Below are 8,189 nucleotides of genomic sequence, written 5' to 3' on the forward strand. Positions count from 1 at the left end.
GGAACACTTTGAGGAATACTTTGAACCAAACATAGAAGAAAACATGGAAAACCATCATGAAGAAGAGGCTCACAACCATGGCGGAAGAGGTCGAGCAAATCATGCTGGGGAGGATAGAAGAGTTTTAGGCTCTTACATTAATCCAAACCCAGGAAACTGTGGAAGTAGCATTTAAAAGCCAACCATCCATGCCAACAATTTTGAACTGAAGCCACAGCTCATCACCCTTGTGCAGAACAACTGTTTGTTCGGAGGAAGTGTCCAAGAGGACCCAAATCAACATTTAACCACCTTCCTGAGAATATGTGACACAGTGAAGTCTAATGGTGTTCATCCTAACGCCTATAGACTGCTCTTATTTTCATTCTCACTCAGGGATAAGGCAGCCAAGTGGCTGGAATCTTTCCCAAGGGAAAGCTTGACAACTTGGAAAGACGTGGTGAACAAATTCTTAGCAAGATTTTACCCTCCTCAAAGAATCAACAGGCTCAGAGCTGAGGTCCAAACCTTCAGGCAACAAGATGGTGAGACTCTATATGAAGCATGGGAGAGGTTTAAAGACCTGACAAGGAGGTGTCCACCTGACATGTTCAACGAATGGGTGCAACTGTACATTTTCTATGAAGGGCTCTCTTATGAGTCAAAGAAGGCCGTAGACCATTCATCCGGAGGATCTTTGAACAAGAAGAAAACCATTGAGGAGGCTATAGATGTCATTGAAACAGTAGCAGAGAACGACTACTTCTATGCCTCCGAAAGAGGGAACATAAGAGGAGTAATGGAGCTAAACAATGTAGATGCTCTGTTGGCCCAAAACAAACTCATTACCCAACAGCTGGCTGACCTCACCAAGAAGATGGAGAGGAACCAAGTGACAGCAATCTCCACTTCATCAACAACCCAAGAAGGAGTGAATGAAGAAGCAGAGGGTATTCAGGAGCAAGCCAACTACATTAGGAATTCACCTAGGCAGAACCATGATCCTTACTCCAAGAATTACAACCCTGGATGGAGGAATCACCCAAACTTTGGGTGGGAAAATCAACAAGACCAAAGCCTTGGTCAAAGACGCCCAAATCCAAATAATTTTACATCTAGACCATATCAACAACCCAATAACAACACCTCTCCACATTCATATCAAGGCCAGAACAACCCTCCTCAACCTAACCTATCATCATTTGATGAAAGAATCTCAAGGATTGAAAATCTACTTGAAGGCATATGCAAGGATATCCAAGACAACAAGGTGTTCAAGGAGGAAGTGCGAGCCAGTTTCAAGAACCAGGGAGACACAATCAAGAGGTTGGAATCTCAAGTAGGATATCTCTCTGAGAAAATTCCCAAACCCACAGATGGATTCCCAAGTGACACAGAGAAGAATCCGAGAGGTGAAACAAAGAAAGTTAGATGGGAAGATTGCAAGATGGTCACTATAAGTAATAAGGAGACTGAGGACAAGCCAAGCAAGCTGTCAGAACAACCTGAAGATACCTCAACAGAGAAGGAGAAAAAAGAATACCAAGAACCAGAAATATCAAAACAGGAGCTGCTAAGACTCTATGCACATTTTCCCCAACTGCTCAATGGTGCTGTGGAGAAGAGAATATACTCAAGATTTCTTGACTTGTTTGCATCTTTGCATGTGAACATACCATTCATCAAGACTATCCAACAAATGCCTGCATATATCAAGTATATGAAGGAGTTGCTTCCTAGGAAAAGCTCACTCAAGGGAGGCCAGACTATAGTGATGAACAAGGGGTGCAGTGCCCTCATTCAACCACAGTTGCCTACGAAAAGAAAAGATCCAGGAAGTTTTCATGTCCCCTGTGCCATAGGAGAAACAATGTTTGATAGAGCACTCTGTGATTTGGGAGCAAGCATCAACCTAATGCCCTTAGCCCTGGTGAAGAGACTGCAGATCAATGAGATATTGCCCACAGATGTGGTCATCAGGCTGGCTGACAAAACTCAAAAACAAGCAATAGGGGTGGTGGAAAATGTGTTGTTAAAGGTTGGGAAATACTACCTCCCAACAGACTTTGTCATCTTGGACATGGAAGAGAGTCACACTCACCCAATCATATTGGGAAGACCATTCCTGGCTACAGCCAGAGCACTCATAGATGTGGAGCGAGTGGAGCTAATATTGAGGATCCATGATGAATAACTCAGCTTCAATGTCTTCAAACTCTCCCAAGAAGCTGACCAAGAAAATAAAGAACCAAGCAATGATCATAATGAGAAGCTGGAGGAACCTAAACCACCAGAGGCATGTGAAGACAACAACAAAATTCACTTAGAAGAAGAAGTCGCCAAGAGCAGGGAAGCATCAAAAGAGACAAAGAAGAAAGTACCAAGGGGGTGGAGGAACAAGAAGATCCCTACAGAAGACTTCTCTCCAGGAGATAAAGTGATCTCAGCTTACTTCCCAGATATCCCCCTAATCTCCCGACTGTACCATCTCAGTTACCTAAGGTCTTCACTATTAACAGAGTCCTCTCCTTGGAACATGTAGAGATCATTGATACAACCAATGGATATAAGTCCAAGGCAAGAGGGGAGGACTTGAAGCATTATCAACCTCCCTGATGAAAGAGAGACGTCAAGCTAGTGACGCTAAAGAAGCGCTTCATGGGAGGCAACCCATGTTTTATTAGCTTTTACTATTGAATAAGTCAATATTCATGAATTCCAACCCAAACTTGGTGAAGTCCTTATATTGCAGTATATAGTGAAGAACAAGTTTGGTGTTCAAAGCGTACCAAGAAAGCATGAATGCAACAGAAAGCATGCTAGTCTTGGAGCTTTGAACAAGACTTTTGATCACAGTGCTCCAAACTAAGTTTGGTGTCACCCCATGGTGCCACCAAAATGCATATAAGGATACACAGTTAGTTAGTTAGTTGGAGTTCATGAATAAACAATCTAATCTTTTCTTTTCTTTATTAATTATAGCCGTAAAGGCTAAATTGTCTTTTTGATATTATGTCTTACTTTTCTTATTTTATCTTTATAGGAAAAGAAAAGAAGCATTAAAAGGGATGGATTGGACAACTAAACAAAGAAGGATCGGACACCACAAAAGGAGGGGCTACACACTTGTTCTAAAAAGGGAATACATTGGAAAATGTTGCCATGCAACATTGGAAAAATAGGACCCCTAAAAGACCGAGCAATCTCCATCATAAAGTGATGATCCTTGTCTTTTGTCCATGCATAACCCCAACCGTCCATCAAGTAACCACTCCATCAATCCACACCCTCCATTCTCTCACAACGTCCCTATATATGACCCTTGTTCCGTACCCACCTTCATGGTCATCACCCACTCTTCACAACTCTTCATTTCGGTACAAGAAACTCCTTACTCATTTACAAACATTTCCCCCCTCACTCTCTTCATTGCAATAAAACCCTAAACAACCAAAAGTCTCCACAACTTTACCACCTTCACATATTAACTATCATTCATGGCATCTTCGAGTTCTAAAAGAAGGAAGGGAAAGGAACCCATGGAGCAGCACCTGTATGACGAAAAGAGATTTAGAAGCTTGCATCATGCATTGCAATACGGGTGGATGGTTGACAAGAAAATCATTTACGAGGTGGGATTTCAAGTGAAGAAAACTGAGTGTCCTGAAATCACAGAGAAGGTAGAAAAGAGAAGATGGGAGCTCCTCACTGACTCTGTCACTAAGGTGAATGCAAATCTCATCAGAGAATTTTATGCAAATGCGGTCCGATATAATAAGAAAGATGAGTCATATACAAGCTTTGTGAGAGGAAAGATGGTGGATTTTGGTCCCATGAGTGTCATGAGGGCACTGAAGCTACGGTCTATATAGTTTGAAGAAGAAAGTTATCACTCAAGATTGGACAACCCCAATTATGACCACATTTTGCGAGACATTTGTGTACCCGGAGCTGACTGGGAAAGGGGTGCGGGAAAGAAACCAAAGTTCATCAAGAGAACAGATCTTACTCCTGAAGCCAAGGGGTGGTTTGAGCTAGTGAGAAGGTCTATTCTCCCAGCTGCAAACAACTCGGAGGTGAATATCAAGAGAGCCACGATGGTGCATTGTATACTGAATGGAGGAGAAATCAAGGTTCATGAACTCATATTTGAAGGCATTAGAAAGATGGCAGAGAAAAGCGACTCAAGAGGAACGTTAGGTTACCCCAGCACTATTTATGAATATGCAAGAAAGCTGGGGTAGTTTTTGAAGATGAGGACCCCATGTGGATAAAGGAAGGCATCCCAATAACTGTACGAAGGATGAATGCTACAGCATCCTCCCTGCCTCAACGGAAGCAAAGGAAGAGGACAGCCCCTCAAGTAGTGGAAGGACAAGTCTTAGAGGGGCAAGCACAACAGACTTTGGACATGCACCAATTGCAGGAAGCCATTGATGGCTTGTTTAGACAATATTTGGAAAGCCAAGGAGCACAGAAAGAGCTTCAACTACAGATGATGGGGCAGCAAAAGGAAGCACTCTCAAGATGGATGACTCAGCAAGGTGAGTGGCAAAGGCAAATGATGGAACAGCAACTAAGTCAAGGACAACAATGGGGAGAAACATTCAACAGGATGGAACAAAGGCAAAATAAGCAACAAGAATCCATCCAGAGGCTAATCAATATCCAAGCACATCAAGGGGCACACATACATGAGATGCATCGAAGACAAATAGAACAGGCAGAACTATTGGACGAGCAAAGGGCATTCGCAGAAGGAGTTTACATGAGCGAGACAGGACATCACATAAACACTCAAGCCAGGCTCGGCTACTTAGTAGGACAGCTGCCAATATTGCATCCAGGAATAGCCCGGTATGAAGAAATGAAGGATGAATTAGCACGAGAGGAAAGACAAAGGGTGGAAGAGAGTCATGAGTCAGTGAGGAAGGCACTTGAGGATTGGAAGCAAGCAAGATTGGCACGTATGCGAGGAAATGCAAGAAGAAACAAGGAGGACAAGCAAGGAAAAGAGCATGGACGACCACAAGAGTAAAAGGTGGGGGATTTCCTTCTTTGTTCCATCTTTCTCTATGTTTTAAATAAGGAAGATCTTGTATGAAATAGAACTTGCTTCCATGTTATGTTTAAACCTTTTTCAATTCTGTCTTTTAAGTTTTTGGTATTGAAGAAAGTCTCTGTGTGCTAGTCTTTATGTTACTACACCATCTCCTTACTTAATTGTATGTTTGTCCCTTTAAATCAAATGAAAAAGAGAATGAGTGTGTTTTAAAAAGACCAAAGTGGAGTTCATAATATGGAAGTGCATTCATGAGTTTTTGGTGTGATCATAAGTTAGCTAAGTTGGTTCAACCACAAGGTGGGAGGACAACTATCTGTCATGAATACTATGCTTGAGACACACCTCATGAGACTAGCTAAATAAGAAGATCCTAATAAGAAAAAGGGAAAGAACAATCAAAGTTGAAGAAAAAGACTAAGCAATAAGGCTAGGCACCAATGGTTTTAAATCTTGAGGCATGTGTCTGTGGTGTTCCTGTATGAGGGATCTACTTGGATGAATAAGCTCTTAGGGGTGCCTTATCACTTGGTAACTTGGGTTAACTAACTCGGGATTATCAGCTGAAAGTCCACTATCAAGAGTAACCCTCACCACAGAACATTTAGTAACCCAAAGAGGTGCTGGACACCAAGGCCTCAAGAAAAGAAAATGAATAAACCATATGCCTGTGGTGTGTATGTATGGGGGAGAGACTTGAGGGAGTAAGTCCTTAGGGGTGTCTCAACACCTAGCACCTTGAACCAACTGGTTCGGGAGTGTTGGCTGAAAGCTTATCTTAAAGAGTTGCCCCCTTACAGAACACTTAGCCTGAAGAACACCAATAAGCCCTGAAATGACAATAAAAGGATCAATGAATAAAAGTCTCATGGGATGTAAGCAAAGTGAATATTATAGGGCATGATAAAGGTCTGAAAGCCAGGAATGAACCTAAGTTGCTATGCATGAAACCACCATAAAATCAGTGACATGACTTCCACAAGAATGACTCATTTCTCTTGGCATTTCATTCATCATTCTCTTGTTCCAGTACTTGCTTAGGGACAAGCAAGCTTTAAGTTTGGTGTTGTGATGCCAGGACATTTTTGGCCAGTTTCACTGACCTTTTCTTTACTATTTTTAGGGTATTTTCATGCATTTTCTTAGGAAATAAGCTAGTTTTGGATAGATATTCACTTACACCTGGATTCAAGCATACATTGTGCATTTTACATGATTTCATGAGGATTTTGCATGAGTTTAGTGACAAATTGTATGCTGCATTACCCATGACTTGGACTAGAACTTTGATGCACTCTATTGCCTGATTTCAGGACCAAAGGAAGCAAGGAATGGGAGGTAACTTGCAAAGTTAATGAGAAAAGTGACTGCCAATAATGCTCTCGAAGCCATCATTACCCACGTTAAGAGTCACGTTAACTAAGTTAACGTGATCTCTAACGTTAAGATTCTGCAATTTACTTTCTGCCATTTACTTTCCCGCCATTTAATTTTCTGTAATTCTCAAATCAACTTCTGATTCGCTCAACTAGAACATTCCTCTAATTAAAGTTGCTTGATCAATCAATCCTTGTGGGATTCGACCTCACTCTATTGTGAGTTTTTACTTGACGACAAATTCGGTACACTTGCCGAAGGAAATTTGTTATGGGACAAGTTTTCCGTGCATCAACTACCAACAAGCCCCACCCCGTGCATATAAACCATCCTTTCAACATAACCTCGAACCACCACACTCACAAGCTTCTCTTCACCATTCGCCACCATATGATCCTTCCTTACCCCAGTACCAATCCAATCACTCCCAATCACCGCCACTTTCCTATGTATCATGTCCAAATCCGGCAACCCGAGAAGCAAAAGTTTGCCTAAAGGAAACAGTAAATAAACTTCAAACAACCATTCGACAACTGGAGCAAGCAGTAATTCAATGGGTTTCTAGGCGCTCAAATATACAAGGATCAGCCACAGCCCCATGTGAACAGTCTAACGAAGAGCCTAGCATGAAGGAGATACCAGAAACTCCAGTGGACAAGACAGAGCATGAATTTGCACTAGAACAAGTAGAAGAAGCTGTCATTGTTCAAGAAGAAGAGTTGGTTGAAGATCTAGGAGACGCTGAACCTCCATGGGAATCCAGAACTGAGGAGAACTCCGTCAAGGACGCTACAGTTGATGCTAAGGAGGATATTGTACAATCTCCAAGGCAAGTTGTTTATGAAGAACTTGACGAAATAACCCAGGACACAAATTCCCTTGATGATGATAGTCACAAGTAAAATTCTCTTAGTAATGAACTGGCATCCGCAAGTAAATTCTCTGAGGTCGAAGAATCTTCCCCAAGTGAATATGAAGACGATGCGGAGGTAGATTTCTCTCAACCTCCAATCTATGACTCAAGTGATGAGGAAGACATAGAAGACTTTGACCAGGTCACAGATACAATTGTAGAACCTTGCAAGGAAGTGGAGGAATTCACAGAAGAGCACAAGGGAGTAGAACTTACAGAACCACCAGAAACACCTATCCCAAGGCCATTACCACCTAATACAAGCTTCAAGTGGGTACAATCCTTAACCTATAACTTTACTTATTCACTTGAATATAGTTTGCTTGAAACAGATGGCCAACTTAGAGCTCTTTGCGGCTTTAAGAGTAAGAGGGAAATGGCTCGTACTCAGAGCTGGTACACAAGGTTCAATAAGGTTCCACGCTTCACCTCGAAGTACATGGATTGGTATCATGCTCAATTGCATGGATCACGGAGAATGTTTGGTCACCATGGTGAGATTCTAATTTTTAAACCGCCCGGATGGAGACATATAGATCAAGACGGAGGCAGATTTAATAGCAAAGCTTGGGATCCTGGAATCTATTCTGACATTCGTCACCCCAGGAGCCTGAAAATTTGTCTGAAGCTGCTCAGAAGCTTTACATGCCTAGTATGGGACCCCGGAGGCTATTGGCATTCCAAGCACTGGTGGAGATTTTTGGACGAATTTAAACATAAGCCGCCATAGCAGGAAGCTCCTCCAATGTCCAACTTAAGGACTTTAACTAAAAGTGCTAGGTGGGAGACAACCCACCATGGTATGGTCGCTTCTTTTTTTTTCAATTTATTTCTTGTTAATTGCTTTTATTTTTATTT

General features: G+C 42.0%; 1 non-coding gene across 1 annotated transcript; it reads right to left on the reverse strand.

The window, feature by feature from the left end:
• Positions 1-484: 484 nt before the first annotated feature.
• On the reverse strand, positions 485-588 carry LOC112725937 (small nucleolar RNA R71). Its single transcript, XR_003165015.1, has one exon. It is a non-coding gene; the product is annotated as a small nucleolar RNA R71 (small nucleolar RNA).
• Between the last annotated feature and the right edge of the window lie 7,601 nt (positions 589-8,189).

This window comes from Arachis hypogaea, chromosome 11 (assembly GCF_003086295.3).
Source record: "Arachis hypogaea cultivar Tifrunner chromosome 11, arahy.Tifrunner.gnm2.J5K5, whole genome shotgun sequence".
Classification (NCBI taxonomy): Eukaryota; Viridiplantae; Streptophyta; class Magnoliopsida; order Fabales; family Fabaceae; genus Arachis; species Arachis hypogaea.